Source organism: Schistocerca serialis, chromosome 6 (assembly GCF_023864345.2).
Source record: "Schistocerca serialis cubense isolate TAMUIC-IGC-003099 chromosome 6, iqSchSeri2.2, whole genome shotgun sequence".
NCBI classification, from domain to species: domain Eukaryota; kingdom Metazoa; phylum Arthropoda; class Insecta; order Orthoptera; family Acrididae; genus Schistocerca; species Schistocerca serialis.
Genome location: NC_064643.1, coordinates 443,651,197 through 443,669,877, shown reverse-complemented (window position 1 = coordinate 443,669,877; position 18,681 = coordinate 443,651,197). Strand labels below are relative to the sequence as shown.

The following is an 18,681-nucleotide window of genomic DNA, read 5'->3' as shown; positions in this document are numbered from 1 at the left end:
CTTCAAGGACACCTCAGAGTCAGACGCCCTGTAGCATGCATTCCGCTGACCCCAAACCAACCACGGTAATGTTAGATGGGTAGACCGTGAAACTAATGAGGAAGTAATGAATACAATTGGGGAGAAAAGAAATTTGTGACACAACCAGATTAGAAGGAGGGTTCATTTGGTAGGACACATTCTGAGACAGCAAGGGATGATCAGTTTAGTACTAGAGGGAAGTGGGGGAGGGAGTAAAAGTCGTAGAGGGATACCAAGATATGAATACAGTAAGCACATTCAGAAAGATGTAGCTTGAAGTAGTTGTTCGGAGACTAAAACGATTGCATGTAGTAGAGTAGCATGGAGAGATGCATCAAACAAATTTTCGGATTGAAGACCATAACAACAACACACAACATTTTCCCCCTAACTGTTTTTAAGGACATGATGGAAATTAATTGTTACGTTTAGCACCGGAATAACATTCAGAAATATAATTCTGTTACTGAGCAAACCCACCCTATGACAACTAGATTTTGATTTATTATTGACCGAAGAATGTCCACTTACTTCTGAGACTGGTAAGGAGTAGGGTGCATGCCAGATGATATGGCGCTTGTGGTGTCCAACCGGCCTGCAGGTCAGTCTAACTTCACGGATTGCATGAGTCCAGAAGGAAAACTTTATCGTAATGATGTCCATAAGCGATGGATCTTGGCTTTGGTCGGGAGGCTTGCATGCCTCAGCGATACAGGTAGCTGTACTGTAGGCGGAACCACAATGGAGGGGTATCTGTTGAGAGGCCAGTCAACGTGTGGTTCCTGACGAAGGACATCAGCCTTTTCAGTAATTGCAGAGGCAACAGTCTGGATGACTGACTGATCTGAAGGTAAGATCGGTAGATCACGTAAGTAATGAGGAAGTATTGAATAGAAACAGGGAGACAAAAATTTGTGGCACCACCTGTCTATGAGAAGGGTGTGCTGGCACTACGAACGGCTGAGGGAAACGACAACTGTAATTTTTCCAGAGAGCATACAACTCTACTGTATCGTTAAATGACGATCGCACCCTCTTGAGTAAAATACTCCGGAGGTAACGTAGTCCCCCATTCGGATCTCTTGGCGAGGACTACACAGGAGAATGTCGTTATCAAGAGAAACCAAACTAGCATTCTACGGATCTGAGCGTGGAGTGTCACAACACGTAATCTGACTGATAGGTTAGAACATTTAAAAAGAGAAATGGAGAGGTTAAAATGAGACATAGTTGAAGTTAGCGAAGTTCGGTGGTGGAAGGAACAGGACTTCTGATCACGTGAACACAGGGTTATAAATACAAAATCAAATAGGGGTAATGCTGGAGTAGGTTTAATAATGAATATGAAAATAGTGACGAGGATAACCTACTATGAACAGCATAGTGAACACATTATTGTAGACAAGATAGACACGAAGCCCTCACCCATATCAAAAGTATAGGTTTATGTGCCAGCTAGCTCCGCAGATGATGAAGAGATTGAAGAAATGTATGGTAAGACAAAAGAAATTATTCAGATAGTTAAGGCACAGGAAAATTTAATAGCCATAGGCGACTGTAATTCGGTAGTAGGAAAAGGAAGGGAAGTAAAAGTAGTAGGTGAATATGGACTGAGGGTAAGGAATGAAAGAGGAAACCGCCTGGTAGAATTTTGCACACAACACAACTTAATCATCGATAAGACTTGGTGTAAGAAGCTTGAAAGAATGTTGTGTACGTGGAAGAGACCTGGGGACACCGGAAGGTTTCAGATTTATTATATAATGGTGAGACGGAAATTTAGGAACCAGGTTTTAAATTGTAAGACATCTCCAGGGGCAGATGTGGACTCTGACAACAAACTGTTGGTTATGAACGGTAGATTAAAAACTGCAAAAAGGTAGTAATTTAAAGAGATGAGACCTGAGTAAACTGAAAGGACTATAGGTTGTTGAAAGTTTCGAGAGATCATTACGGAATGATTGACAAGTACAGGGTAAAGGAATTCAATAGAAGAAGAATGGGTAGCTTTGAGGCAGGAAATACTGAAGGCTGCAGAGGGGTAGTAGAAATCAATGGGTAACAGAAGAGATATTAAATTTAATTGTTGAAAGGAGAAAATACAAAAATTCATTGGATGAAGCAGCAGAAAGGGAATACAAACGTCTAAAAATGAGACTGACAGGAAGTGCAAAATGGTTAAGCGGGAATGGCTACAGGACAAATGTAAGGATTTAGACGCATGTATCACTAGGGGAAAGATAAATTACCGCCTACAGGAAAATTAAAGAGACTTTTGGAGAAAAGAGAACGACCTGCATGAATATCTAGAGCTCAGATGGAAAACCAGTCCTAAGCACACAATAGATAGCTGAAAGGGGGATGGAGTGTATAGAGGGCTGTACAAGAGAGATATTACAGAAATGGAAGATGAGGTAGATGAAAATGGTATAGGAGATAAGGTACTGCATGAAGAATTTGATAAAGAAATGAAATATATGAGACGAAACAAGGATCCTGGAGTAGATAACATTCTGTTAGAACTACTGACAGCCTTCGTACAGCCAGCCATTACAAAATTCTTTCATATGGTGAGCATGATATATTAGACTGGTGAAATACCCTCAGACTTCAAGATTAATATAGTAACTCCAATTACAAAGAAATCAGATGTTCACAGATTTAAAATTACTGAACTATCAGTTTAATAAGTCATGGTTACAAAATACTGACGCGAATTCCTTACAGAAGAATGGAGAAACTGGTAGAAGCCGACCTCGGAGAAGATCAGTTTGGATTCCGGAGGAATGTAGGAACACAGGAGGCAATACTGACTCCACGACTTCTAAAAAAAATAGGTTAGTGAAAGGAAAACCTACGTTTCTAACATTTGTAGAAATACCGCAACCTTTTGACAATGTTCACTGGAGTACTCTTTGAAATTTTGAAGGTTACATGGGTAAAATAAATGGAGCGAAAGACTATTTACAACTTCTACAGAAACCAGACAATATTTTTCACAGTTCTTCTTACACACTTCTTTTTTAAATGAAGAGGGTAGCAGGGGTAAAATGCAGTGAGTGAAAGGCTATCTACAATTTGTAAAGAAATCGGCTGGCAGTTATAAGAGTCAAGGAGCACGAAAGGGAAGCAGTAGTTCAGAAGAGAGTGAGATGGGATTGTAACCTATCTGCGCTGTTATTCAGTCTGTACACTGAGTAAGTAGTAAAGGAAACCAAAGGAAAATTTGCAGTACGAATTAAAGTCCACGGAAAAGAAACAAAATTTTTGAGATTTGACGATAACGATGTTATTGTGTCAGAAAGAGTAAAGGACTTGGGAGAGCAGTTGAACGGAAGGGAAAGTGATTTGTGAGGAGGATATCAGATGAATATTAACAAAACCAAAATAAGGATAATGGAATGTAGTCAGACTAAATCGGGTGATGCTGACGGAATTGGGAAATGAGACATTGAAAGTAATAGATGTGTTTTGCTATTTCAGCATCCAAAAATCTAATGATGGCCGAAGAAGAGAGGATACAAAATAGAGCCCGTCAATGGCAAGAAAATCTTTTCTGAAGAAGAGAAATTTGCTAACATCGATTATAGATTTCAGGTGTCTTTTCTGAAAGTATTTGTATGGAGTGTACCCATGTATGGAAGTGAAAAATGAATGATAAACAATTTGGACAAGAAGAGAAGAGAAGCCTTTGAAATGTGGTGCTTGTAACGCCGGAAATGCATATCCTCCTATTTCCATGTATTGTACTATAATTTTTTTCCTTGTTTTGTTGCCTCAATATATGACATTTCTGTGTCTTTACATATTGTAATTGTTTTAGTATTTGTATATATATATTTATGCATTTATGTCGATGTATAATTGGTTTGTTTCGTAAATATTATTTGTATTTTTACGCTGGGTCTTGCCTAGGGAAAACTGCTATCGAAAGATTACATCGATAGGTCGTGTGAAGTATCAAAGTGTGTAGGATCTTTGGTATTGTTAACTCTGCCGCGTGGAGCGCGGGCAAAGCAGTGGGAGTCTGGCTGGAGTAGCGAGTGGAGCAGGTGTGTTGTGTGTAGCTCCCGCGAGTTGCCGCGCATTCGGGGTTTGGCAGCATGTAATTGCGCTCGACTTGCGATGATAGTTTCTGACATGGTGTCGCGGACGGGAAGCATTAGCTGGCGCACATCAAGAGCCCGTTTCGTCTGGTGACCGTGTTGAGAAGAAGGCGCGCCAACATCCAGCTTCTGCAACAGCGACAGCCGACAATGAGTGACTGTCGCCACCTCCTCGATCGACGGCTTCAAACCTTCAATCAACCAACAAGGAAGACTAAAAGCATGTAAAGTTTCAGAACTGTTTGGCAGACCTCAGCTTTTCAAATTGTTCCATTTGCCTCGCAAAATTACAGCAACTTAGCATGAACCTTTGTTGCTCATGGTCCCAATTGCATTGCCAAGCAGGGTCCCTTCCTTTTCCGAAATGAACCCGAGTGTCGTTGAAATTCAAACGCCAGCATTAAAATAATATAATTAGATTTCACTGCTTTAATTTCAAAGTTCAGTTAAAGTATTCATAGCTGGCTACAATATTTAGGTTACACGAGCACAAATTAAGAGTGCGAGTTTTGTTAGCATATTTTAGCTTACCTGTGACTGCAGCTCAGCTTGGTACGTACTAAATTTTACTATTGTTAATAGTTCAGAATCATTTAATTCAAGTTCAAAGTTAAATCTCTTGTTTCTAAATTGCGTAGAGTCAAGTTGCTTTTGAAATGATTGTTGAGGTAGTCCAAGACTAACCGTATTTTACTGGATTTCGATGTGCTTCAGAAAGAAAGCTCACTATTAACTTCAGTCACTAAATTAGCTTTCGATTTTCCGGTTTTATTAATTCTTTTGCTAAATTAAGTCAGAGTGTAGCGAAATTTATTACTTCTGACAAACTTTCAGTTTTCACACTACACGTGTCAACCTTCAGTTGCCACGCTTCTAGTGCTAATTATATGTGTAATAACCTTTCTTTTTCAGTTACTATAGTAATTGTCCTTGGGACTGGCGACCGTGATTTCCCCCAAATCTCAAATATCTAATTACCGCTAGTTAATTGTTAACGTAACGGCCGCACATTTACTTTCTTTATTAACTTTACCCCTTTTCAAAATTAATTTCCACCAGTTTCATTTGCATTTTTTCTTTCATTTAGATGTAACCCTTTTCTCCCTCTTTACCGACAGATTAACTTCGGTGACGATTGCTTTTCCCAAATTTCCATTAGGTACACGCGGTTTAATTTTTCACTGTCATTAAGGTCGATAAGTGAGGGGGAGGTTACATGCTACAGAGGAATGCTGAAGATTAGATGAGTTGATCACGCTAACTAATGAGGAGATACTGTACAGAATCGCTGAGAAAAGAAATTTGTGGCACAACCTAAGTAGAAAGAGGGATCGGTTGGTGGGACATATTCTGAGACATGAAGGGTTCACCAATTTTAGTACCGGAGAGAAGCGTGGGGAGGGGTGGTCGGGGGGAGGGGAGAAATAAAAATTTTAGAGGGAGGCCAAGAGATGAATACAGTAAGGAGATTCAGAAGGATTTAGGTTGCAGTAGTTACTCACTGATGAAGAGGCTTGCACAGGATAGAGTAACATGGACAGCTGCGTCGCCGGCCGGAGTGGCCGAGTGGTTCTAGGCGCTACAGTCTGGTACTGCGCGACCGCTACGGTCGCAGGTTCGAATCCTGCCTCGGGCATGGGTGTATGTGATGTCCTTAGGTTAGTCAGGTTTAAGTAGTTCTAAGTTCTAGGGGACTGATGACCTCAGAAGTTGAGTCCCATAGCGCTCAGAGCCATTTGAACCATTTGACAGCTGCATCAAACCAATCTTCGGAATGAAGACCACAATAGCAACACAAAATAAGCGAACAAAATTAACTTTGTTTACATCTTGGGGGACATGTTGAAAATGTGTGCCCCGACTGGGACTCGAACCCGGGATCTCCTGCTTATTTGGCACGTGCTCTACCCATCTGAGCCACCGAGGGAACAGAAGATAATGCGCCTGCAGGGACTTATCCCTTGCACGCTTCCCGCGAGACCCAGATTCCCAACATGTCCACACCATTACATTCGTAGTGCGCCTAATAGATGTTTGCCCATCACACTCATTACTCGTGGCAGATTAATCTACCAAGTCCCGTACGAGTTGGGGCATAGCGTGTGCGGAAGCACAAAATGTCAATGGCCCCGTAGGCGCATTTTAAATATATATGAAGGTAGTATCTGTTCCCGATGGAAAAGATACTACTGATGACCGTGCAGCTTCTCTACAGTGAAATGATAGTTAAATCGACACCCTAGCTGCAAAGAGGCGTTGATACACTTCATTGGTGACATGTTGAAAATGACTGCCCCGACCAGAACGGAATGAAGGTAGTATCTGTTCCCGAAACAACATATACCACTGATGACCCTGCAGCTTCTCTAGAGTGAAATGATAATTAAATCGACACCTTAGCAGAAAGAGCCCTTGATACACTTCATTGCGGACATGTTGAAAATGTATACCCCGACCGGGACTCTAACCCGGGATCTCCTGCTTACATGGTAGACGCTCTATCCACCAAGGGTACAGAAGATAGTGCGCCTGCAGGGACTTATCCCTTGCACGCCTGTTTGCAGCTAGTGTGTCGATTTAATTATCATTTCATTCTAGAGAAGCTGCACGGTCATCAATGGTATCTGTTCTTTTGGGAACAGATACTACCTCCCCATAACTTTGTTTAGTAACATTTCCATGCCAATGTTGCCATTATCAATAAAGAACTGTTAATGAGTACCTATGTATCAGCTAGAGATAGTCAGTTTTCGCAGTCATTGTGTTTCGTCGTGCTCCGATGTCGGACTGGAAACAAACATGTCTGGTCCGTCAACTCGTCGATCCGTATTCGAGCGTCATCGGCTGTTGTCTGATCGGGCTTCCGCTTCCATGTAGCCCTGACGCACTGAGCCTCAAGCGAATTTCCAAAACATGGTTCGTCGGCCGCTGGTGGCCGAGAGTTTCTAGGCGCTTCAGTGTGGAACCGTGCGGCCGCTACGGTCGCAGGTTCGAATCCTGCCTCGGGAATGGACGTGTGTGATGTCCTTAGGCTAGTTACGTTTAAGTAGTTCTAAGTTCTAGGGGACTCATGACCTGAGATGTTAAGTGCTCAGAGCCATCATCAAAACATGGTTCCGGTTACAGTGCGTGCACACAGTTTGGAAACATGTTTCAGTACATGTTTCAAAACACGGGAACAGCTATCCGTAGCAGCGTCGGTACAAATCAAAGGAAACATTTTTTCAGGCTATTACCATACGACTATAGTGTATATTTAAATGTCACTTCGTGTCGTCCACTGGAAAGGTTTGTTGAGTGTTGTGTTTTCGATCGCTGTAGTAAGTTTTTCCGAAAGAAAATGAGATGGACGAGACAGCAGACTGTCGAGTTGCCGCCGTACATACCAGATTGAAGGCTGCTTATGAATATACTGATCCAGAAGTACAACGGCAGTTAAGAGCAAAATGCTCTGCAGATAACTGCCGCGGTATTTGGGACTGACAAAAACTACTTGAAAAGGAAAACAGGGTCGCTTGTTGTACCTTGCTTCTAAATGTGAAATAAAAACGCAAGGTTCTGAAACGAACCTTCTGTTGGCAAGAAGAGTAACATGTCTTTCGTTGATTGTAGTTACTTTCCTGAAATTTTCTTGAAGCGAATGGTACTTGCCAGAAATCCAAAATCGGTAGACTACATACGAGTGAAATATTCTGCCGTTTTCATTTCCCATAACAAGTTATTACCGCCATTTTTTGTGCACTGACGACGATTACGCCGTTCATTTTGTTTGCGTTAATCTCCGAGTTTGTCCGTCTCGGTAGCTGCGGGGTTAGCGCGGCAGATTACTGACCAACGAAGCTCATGTTCTATTCCCGGCCGGGTCGGGGATTGCTCCGCTCTGGGACTTACCGTTGTCCTTTCGTTTGCATCGTCGTGGCTAAAAAGACACTCGTCTCCAATCCACTGCAATATCGTCTTTCCATTACTGACTGGCTGAATGGATACGAACCGAAAGCCAAAAAGAAACCTTTCGAATACTTATAATCTAGTATCTCCCATTACAGTTTCCTCGATATCTAGACACAATGTAGCAGGCAATACGAAAACAACGCGAAAAAAGCGTTGCACACAATGCAAATACACAACGAGAAATGTTTACCGACATTGTAGACAAAGACAAGAAAGAAAGTTGGAACATATTGCGAAACACCGCAGAAAATATGTTTCCAACGGCATTGTGTACGCGGCTTTACGTTGTGGCCTTAGTGTTTGTTCCCTTGCGATGTTGGTCAACATAGGATGGGATCGGATCGGGAGAATTACGAATCCAATGTAGGTGCAGCTTAATGGCTTGAATCAGTAATAATTGGAATAGCCTTAGCCCAGTGCAGATTTTCAATCATTAAGTTTAAAATAAATACGAAACAAAGACTGACAGGTTTACAATCAAATCATAATTATTTATTATATAAAAAATCTATTGCTCCAGGCCTCCATCACAACCACGTTAGTTTCCTGGGTACTCGTGTTCAGAACTCATTGCGCCGTGGCGCCTCGGATGTTTCTTACAGAAGATACATAACTGAATTCTACAAACAATTAATTAACAGGTTTTTTCATTTATTGCCGTTCATCCATCACTTAGCAACTATTTGCGATTCTTAAACTTCTGTTTTTCATTTTAAATTAACGTTTCAATAGGGAATGAAATACAGATATCACAGGACCGTAACAAACGGTGCACGTACAAGGTTAAATCTGTACGTTAAACGTTCAGTCATTCTCCTTTTGTCGTGTTATGCATTCGCCTCTGGATTCTGGCTGAAGAAGACTGAATATCCACATAAGTACGTGAGAAGATCAAACTTCTAGACAGGTCACTTAAATCAAGTGGTGGAGAAAACACACACAGGACTATAATTTATCTGAAGAGTCCTATGGAAGACAAATTTATCCACAAAGAAGGTCGCTTACAAATCCTTCGTTTTTCTGATTTGCGAATGTTATTCGGTGGGGCTCATACCAGGCACGATTATCGGAAGACGTAATTCAAAGGCCTGCTGCGAGCTATGTTATGAGGAGAATGAGATTTTGCACTCTGCAGCGGAGTGCGCGCTGATATGAAACTTCCTGGCAGATTAAAACTGTTTGCCTAACCGAGACTTGAACTCGGGACCTTTGCCTTTCGCGGGAAAGTGCTCTACCGTTTGAGCTACCCAAGCACGACCCGTCCCCACAGCTTCAATTCTCCCACCTTCCAAACTTATGTTATGACGAGTTTGTTTAGTCACAGAGACCGATACGTAATTGTCCAACGTACTCCACTGGGAGATGCTACTTTAAAAAATGGAAAATCATAGAATAACATTCCGTCGACAGTGCGGTCATTAGAGACGGAGCATAAGTTAGGATTACGGAAGGATGGGAAGAAAATCAGCCGTGCCCTGTTCAACGGAGCCATCTCGGTATTTGACTGGAGCGATTTCGGGACATCACGCAAAAATTTAATTGGGGTGGCGTGAGGCGGATTTGAACCGTCGTCGCACAGAATGAGAGTCGAGTGTGCTAACCACTGCGCCACCTTAGGCGTTGGAAGATGATGTTAGATTGGCTCTGTTTACAGCGTAAAACCTTATACTTAAAATTCCTCAAGATCATGTTCCATTATAAATAAAGAAACAGTTAACTTCTTCTTCTTCTTCTATCTACGAGTATGCTGCATGTGTTTTGCTCAGTGGTTACTGTTACTGTTCGCAGTCGAATTAATAGGCAAAAATGCTACTTATTGACTGCAGTATGAATTAAAATTTCTTCGACAACACTGCGCTCTTTCAATAAAACACACACACTCACACACAATATATGCACACTGGGACAAGGACATCAACGAAAGACGATGAAGCCCCAGTGGAGTTGCCATCCATCCCGACAGATTGGAACCGTCAGCGTTATGGACCTTCTTGTTCCAACATTCCGACAAGACTAAGTTTTGTCCCGATTTTGCAAAATACTGTTAAGAGATTGGCTCAAGCACCGAAGTAATGCCATATGTTAGTGAAACATGTAAATGCTGCATCAGCTAGTTTTATTTGTCAATAAGTTTACGTTGACATGGTTGCCTCATTGATGGTCTTGCATGTTGCGTTTCCTGGGTCGACGATGCAAGCACCTTCTAGATCTAGGGCAATCATTCGAGAAAATACAGGACTTCTCTAGTAGCAGTGCCGCGAGGAAAAGTCTGGCACTTCCCATTTGAATAGCGATCTGATAAGACGGTTCTTTTTAAATGTAATACGAACAACGAGTGCAAGTTGATAAGTAAGGTCTGAAGTGTTTGCTGCGGGTATATTGGGTGTGAATTGTATAGCGATGTGTACTTCGATGACTTAGTGTTACTATCGACTGTTCACCGTCCAATAAACTTACAATAGCTTACGAAAATGCCTAAGGATGGAAAGAGAAAATGTCACTTCTCGGATGATTACACAAAAGTGTGACCTTTTGTCAAGAAAGCAAGTACGGAAACGGGGAATGTTGTGTGTGAGATCTGTAGCAGTTTCATCTCAGACTAGCTGAGGTAAGCCAAATGTGACGCATCACATTTCTGCGAAGAATCATACCAATATACGGGAGATAGCGCCGACATCAAAGCCTATTTCTACATTCATGACACCCACGAAGAATTTTTCATTGCTGTTGCAGAACTAACAACAGCTTATAAAGTTGTCAACCATCGTCAGTCCTTCATTCCTCTTTACCGTGAAGCTGAATTATGCAATGTATCCTGACTCCAAAGTCACCGCAAAGCAGTCTACAGCGAGCACTGAAGCTACAGGGATCGTTGAAAATATTCTCGCGCCACACTCCATGTCGGAATGCATAAAACAATTGAAAGAAGTTTCATTTTACGACATAGGCACCGGCGCATCGAACCACAAGGCTGAAAAGATGTCTCCTTTACTTGTTCAATACTTCACTGAAACTGATGGAATCCAGCAGAAGGTTTTGAATTTGATTTGCTGAACAACGGAGTATCAGAGACAATTGCGATGTTTCTTCTTGACACTTTAAGACAATTGCAGATTTTATTACATAAATCAGTCGCTTTTTGTGAAGACAATACGAATACCAACTTCGGATGGCTTCATCGATTCGGCCAGCGGAATTAGTTTCACCAAATTAAAAAGAACGAGGAAAAAACGTAGAAGGAATTGGATGCCCTGTCTACATTCTCCACAATACTAAATTAAGTGCTGTTGCAGTCCTGACTGCCCACATTGAAATAATCGTCATGAAATTATTTAATTATTTTTCAGTATACACGCTAAGGACAGAGAAGCTGAAAGACCTCTGCTTATTCGTTGACGTCACACATCAGACTCTTCTATCTCACTCAAAAACAAGATGGCTGACGTTAATGCTTGCAGGTGAGAGAATTCTTAAGCTTTGGATTCCATTTAAAATAATTTTTTGATGGTGAAGACAGGCCACCAAAATAATGTCAGACTTTTTCAGTAGTCCGGTAATTGAAATTTACTCCATGTTTCTGCTGTCAGACTTGATTCTGATTGAAAAAAGTAAAATAAAATAAAAAGCTTGCAGAAGAATAAAGCCTCGATAATTGAAATAAGAAATATATTAATCAACACTCAAAATGCTTGAATGAAAGGAAGACTCCCAACCTTATTAGCATGCAGACCAAGATGAATTTGAACAAATTAGCGAATGAGGACCCTAACCATGAAATAATTAGTTTGAAATCTGAGGAACAGAAAATCATAGCATTTGATTACTTAGAAAAGTGGCCTATTTCTTTCAAGAAATATCAATTGTTTGATTGGGTGACGCTATTTGAAACCCCAGATTGGGTGATGATTGAAAACACTATTACATATCCGACTAGAATGGCGTGAAGATTTTAGGCGACGTATGGAATATATGTATCTGAAGAGCTTTTTAGAAACCAAACAGGACGCGGAAGTATGGATGTCTAAACCCTCCGTGGAAGAGAGGTTGATTGACTTTCTTAAGGAAACGGAAAATACTGAACGCAAATGCCTGCAGCTAAAATTATGCCAGTATTTGTCTTCTATTTCCGCACGCAACGCTACTGTGGAAAGAATATTTTCGCTGATGTCGTCCCAGTAGACTGATGAAAGAAATCGGCTGCTGCCAGGGACTGTGGAATCAATCTTACAGTGCGAGCTTAACTACCAACTGACTTGCATGGAGTTTTCTAAATTCTTAAAAGAGAAGAAAGACTTGCTGAAAAAGGTGAATTCTTCCGAACAATATGGTGTACCGAGTTCCATGTAATTGTGTTCTAAATAGAAAGTAATTACATTAAATTTTTCACTTCATTTCTATACCCCCATCTCGGAGTGTCCCGACGAGATCCCAGCTAAATATGGCAATGCCCCAGATTCCAGTTAGAGGTGGACCACACGGTCATTTCGAAGTATGAGTTATCGTGGTTACGATTATTTTTCTACCAGTTACTTTTAATACTTATTTATAACTTCCAATTATTTTTATTATTCACCAGACGGAAGTACAGTTAAATAGATAAGTAGTGGAGTCCATCAGTTTAGCTTATCAGCATAATTAAAAGTGCGGGTACTGTGAATTGACAGGAATGTCAGCTGAATCGTGCCATAGAATTAGCTAATGAAAACTGTAGATCACATTTCAGTCGATATTTGAAGGCTTATCGTTATTTCGCGCTACATGTGTATAGGTTATCGGTCGCAATTACAAATTAATTTTCGAAGCTGCTGCGGAAATTACATGACATTTTGCCACAGCACTATTGAAATTGAAATACTGAAGACGTACTTTTGCAAGTGTGAACTAATGTGTAAGCTGAATACTGTAGGCAAAATTTGTACCAAATATCAGACAGACAGAAAAAAACTACCTTCCGCTACACGCCAGACAAGTAATCGAATTAATATTGCTTTGCATCCGCTTCGAAGCCATGTTGAAAGTTTTCAGTCTGTAGCTAATCCGATGGTTAGTTTAAAATCGATGTGTACTGAACATCAGGCGGACAGGAGAACAAAGCGCCCTCCGCCCTACACCAGACAAAAAAAAAAAAAAAAAAAAAAAGCGAATTAATCTTACACTATCGTCCTCTCCTGATCTATGATGAAATCTTCAGGTCTCCACCTAATCGGGAAATTCCGATCCCCCGGTTCCGACCAAGGTTTTCGTGAGGTTTCGCTTAGTTTTAAGGCGTATGCCGGAACTGGTGAGCACCCTCCCATTTATTCTCAATTAGGATTCCCTATTTGCCGCACTATCCGCTTATTTGATGATAACTGACTGAATAGAATGGCGATTCTTTAATCTCGAACAGCCCACTCCACCTCTAGGACTGGAGAATGAGAAGAGTACAAAAATAAAAAAAAACTATTTTAAAAGGCCAGTATCTGGTTATGGCAAAGATTTTCGAATATTTTCCACTAGTTACCAGGCGAATGTCTGAAACACCCCCTTCCCACACTTACCTTTTCTAATGAAGTTCTACAAAAGCCAACCCAGGTCTTGTATGCTAATGGCCATTAAAATTGCTACACCACGAAGATGACGTGCTGCAGACGCGAAATTTAACCGACTAGAAGAAGATGCTGTGATATGCAAATGATTAGCTTTTCAGAGCATTCACACGAGGCTGGCATTGGCGGCGACACCTACAACGTGCTGACATGAGGAAAGTTTCCAACCGATTTCTCACACACAAACAGCAGTTAACCGGTGTTGCCTAGTGAAACGTTGTTATGATGCCTCGTGTAAAGAGAAGAAATGCGTACCATCACATTTCCGACTTTGATAAAGGTCGGATTGTAGCCTATCGCGATTCCGGTTTACGTATCGCGACATTACTGCTCGCGTTGGTCGAGATCCAATGACTGTTTGCAGAATATGGAATCTGTGTGTTCAGGATGGTAATACGGAACGCCAAGCTGGATCCCAACGGCCTCGTATCACTAGCAGTCGAGATGACAGGCATCTTATCCGCATGGCTGTAACGGATCGTGCAGCCACATCTCGATCCCTGAGTCAACTGATGGGGACGTTTGCAAGACAACAACCATCAGCACGAACAGTTCGACGACTTTTGCAGCAGCATGGACTGTCAGCTTGGAGACCATGGCTGCAGTTACCCTTGACGCTGCATCACAGACAGGAGCGCCGGCGATGGTCTACTCAACGACGAACCTGGGTGCACGAATGACAAAACGTCATTTTTTAGGATGAATCCTGGTTCTGTTTACAGCATCATGATGGTCGCTTCCGTGTTTGGCGACATCGCGGTGAACGCACATTGGAAGCGTGTAGTCGTCATCGCCATACTGGCGTATCAACCGGAGTGATGGTATGGGGTGCCATTGGTTACACGTCTCGGTCACCTCTTGTTAGCATTGACGGCACTTTGAACAGTGGATGTTACATTTCAGATGTGTTACGTCCCGTGGCTCTACCCTTCATTCGATTCCTGCGAAATCCTACATTTCTGCAGGATAATGCACGACCGCATGTTGCAGGTCCTGTACGGGTCTTTGTGGATACAGATAATGTTCGACTGCTGCCCTGACCAGCACATTCTCCAGATCTCTCACCAATTGAAAACGTCTGGTCAATGGTGGCCGAGCAACTGGCTAGTCACAATACGCCAGTCACTATTCTTGATGAACTGTGGTATCGTGTTGAAGCTGCATGGGCAGCTGTATCTGTACACGCCATCCAAGCTCTGTTTGACTCAATGCCTAGGCGTATCAAGGCCGTTATTACGGCGAGAGGTGGTTGTTCTGGGTACTGATTTCTCAGTATCTATACACCCAGATTGCGTGAAAATGTAATCGCATGTATTTGTCGAATGAATACCTATTTACCATCTGCATTTCTTCTTGGTGTAACAATTTTAATGGTCAGTAGTGTAATTGAGTCGCAGTCTCGTTTTGTGATGGAGAGATGAAGCAAAATCGAGCGAATTCAGAGAAGCTCACAAGATTCTTTTGTATTCTCGCTCTTCGTCTACAAACACAACAGGAAAGAGGGTGCTAGTAAACCACGTACCCTCCCAATACACCGTACGGCGGCTTGCGGACGGCTCAGATGTGAATGTGCGACATCACAGAAGGCACCCAAACGGACCTCGCAAAGTTGTTCAGCAGCGGGTGTAACCGTGGCGAATCGCCAGCACAGGTGTTTCCATTCGGTGTTAGTCACCTGCGCAGAACGTGAACTCTGCTCAGATGTAAGGCTTTAAGTGCTGCTGAGGCGCGGGCGTCTCCACATCTCGTACTTAGTCACGTGCAGATACGACACTCGCGAAACATTAACCTCGAGTCGCATATATAAGCGGCGTGCAGAGTTCATCGCACAGTGGTCCACAACAGCAGCTGCGTCGGCAACAGGCAAGTACTGGCCTATCCTGGCATTACAGCATCTTTCGTTCTGCGAGCCACCCGTTTTGCACTCTCGCCAATTTCCTTTCGCTTGTACTAAATACACGTATGCGTGTACTTCTATTACCATTTCATCAAATTGGAATCGGAGCATTGCTTAAACTATTTATTCAAACTGCCAGTGAATAAAATTCGAAGCTACAGTGTTCCATCATACTTACTTTGAAATTTGTCATAAAATGTAGCGTTTTATCAGATTGGCTATGTTAATGGGATGAAAATATTTATCTTTGGTCTTAGTGAGAATTACCGCACTCATATTCAAGTAATGAAATACCAATACGCAGGAGACAATTCAGTTCTGGTGGTATGGCGGTATTTACGGCACATATTCTCAAAGTTATTTTATTTTTATTAAAAATCTCAAAGTGTGGCTCTAGTATAAACCAGGTTTCTCTTCCGCATAACAAATGCTTTTACGAACTGACAAGCTGCTAGACAGGTAGGAACTGTCCTGTCATGCGCTCATGTGTTCATTATACAGCTACCTAGTGGCTATAAAATTTTACTGACACTGGACACGAGATAATACCGCTCTCTGTGTTTTCGTTCGTAGCTTATGGGCACCATTGTAGTTCCGAATTAGCTCGCGAAATTTTGTTTTAGTGTTGGAACGTTTCGTCTTCGTGGAGGTTCTAACAACCCTACTACAACAGCTCATGCTGCTAAATACTGCATTTTCGGGCAACAACAAAGTTATTGTGTGGCAGGTGTCATTAGAGCACAGTTAATAAAGTCATTTAATGTAATAATGAATAAACTAGGCACTCATCTTTTCGTGTTTCCCAGGCTGGTCTCATTGTAAAATCATGGCTCAATCGTCGAAAATCTAGGTGGTGATGATTCCAAGCTCGGATGCAAAGAGGCCTAGGTTTTATTCTGCTATATTCAAACGTTTTATACATGTGTTTCACAAACCATTTTTGAAGATTACACTTTTGCAGGACAATGGTGATGTAAAAAAGTAATCAGCACTCCGCATTTAAGTTACACTTCCTTTTTATTGCTTTTGTTGCAATATCGCGTAACACACAAAACATTACTTCACAATACAAAACATACTTGAAAACATCTTCCTCGCTGTTAAAGTTCACATTTTATAAGCAGACGACAATATGCGTCTTTCCAACATGACGTCCAAGACTTGACCTTCTCAAGGTCCTACCGTCTAACTAACTAATAATCGCTTACGCGCCCAAAAATCAAGAGTTACAAGTACATCAAAGATAATAGTGACAAAAGGAAGAATACACATAAGAATAATGTCATCTACATCTACATGACTACTCTGCAATTCACATTTAAGTGCTTGGCAGAGGATTCATCGAACCACAATCATACTATCTCTCTACCATTCCACTCCCGAACAGCTCGCGGGAAAAACGAACACCTAAACCTTTCTGTTCGAGCTCTGATTTCTCTTATTTTATTTTGATGATCATTCCTACCTGTGTAGGTTGGGCTCAACAAAATATTTTCGTATTCAGAAGAGAAGGTTGGTGACTGAAATTTCGTAAATACATCTCGCCGCGACGAAAAACGTCTTTGCTTTAATGACTTCCATCCCAATTCGCGTATCATATCTGCCACACTCTCTCGTCTATTACGTGATAATACAAACCGAGCTGCCCTTTTTTGCACCCTTTCGGTGTCCTCCGTCAATCCCACCTGGTAAGGATCCCACACCGCGCAGCAATATTCTAAAAGAGGACGAACGAGTATAGTGTAAGCTGTCTCTTTAGTGGACTTATTGCATCTTCTAAGTGTCCTGCCAATGAAACGCAATCTTTGACTCGCCTTCCCCACAATATTATCTATGTGGTCTTTCCAACTAAAGTTCTTCGTAATTTTAACACCCAGGTACTTAGTTGAATTGACAGCCTTGAGAATTGTACTATTTATCGAGTAATCGAATTCCAACGGATTTCTTTTGGAACTCATGTGGATCACCTCACACTTTTCGTTATTTAGCGTCAACTGCCACCTGCCACACCATACAGCAATCTTTTCTAAATCGCTTTGCAACTGATACTGGTCTTCAGATGACCTTACTAGACGGTAAATTACAGCATCATCTGCGAACAACCTAAGAGAAGTGCTCAGATTGTCACCCAGGTCATTTATATAGATCAGGAACAGCAGTGGTCTCAGGACGCTTCCCTGGGGAACACCTGATATCACTTCAGTTTTACTCGATGATTTGCCGTCTATTACTACGAACTGCAACCTTCCTGACAGGAAATCACGAATCCAGTCGCACAACTGAGACGGTACCCCATAGGCCCGCAGCTTGATTAGAAGTCGCTTGTGAGGAACGGTGTCAAAAAACCTTCCGGAAATCCAGAAATACGGAATCAACATGAGATCCCCTGTCGATATCATTGCAATATATACATATCGATGCATCAAAGTACCTCTACATTAATGAAATCAAATCTGAATGTAGTCTCAGAAATATGTTAACTACTTTACAGAAACACAGTAGAATATTGCTGGTATCGATAGGTTAAGTTGAGGTGCCGTAATGGTTACGTAATTCAAGTACCATTACAAGGTCGACACTAGGCTTTGCCCAAGGCACATCTTGCTGTTCACCGTCTAGTGTATGGAAATTCGCTTGTTGTTTTCCGAATGCGCTCAAGTTTACTTGCTTACACTGCTCAAATACATTTCATAAGTGGTTCCTATACTGCCCCAACTACCAACTTGTTACTGCGAAGAATATCGGTGATTAACCGTGTGACGGCGTTTCCAATTTAACGGCTCCGCGTGTTAGTCACTACGAGTTACTGATTAACGTGAGTTCTTTTTAATTTATCTACTTATTCCAGTTTTTGCTGCACTAAAGATATGTGTCAATCACGTTCGCTATGCAATTGTTTATGTATTATTCTTCATCAGCTTCATAAAAATGTGAAATAATTATGCACTGTGCGGCGTATAGGGCCTATTCAGTCAAATGTTTTGGAAGTTGTATGACATACGGTCGCAGAATATTGATTCAGCAGGAATAAGCACCTAAATTGTTTATTTACTGCTAACAGACCTATAGCCAGCCGGAGAATATTGAGTGATGTGTGATTATCAGTATTCACATGTAT

At 41.7% G+C, this 18,681-nt stretch overlaps 2 protein-coding genes across 3 annotated transcripts in view; both read left to right on the top strand.

Annotated features, from left to right (window-relative positions):
- The window catches only part of LOC126483723 (cytochrome P450 6k1-like), a 659,078-nt gene that overhangs the window by 417,467 nt on the left and 222,930 nt on the right, over window positions 1-18,681 (top strand). The gene's annotated exons all lie outside the window — the stretch shown is intronic.
- The window catches only part of LOC126483726 (cytochrome P450 6k1-like), a 31,758-nt gene continuing 28,460 nt past the window's right edge, over window positions 15,384-18,681 (top strand). Inside the window, exon 1 of the mRNA XM_050106832.1 lies at window positions 15,384-15,529. The gene's annotated coding sequence lies outside the window, so the exon portion shown is untranslated. The remainder of the gene's footprint in view (window positions 15,530-18,681) is intronic.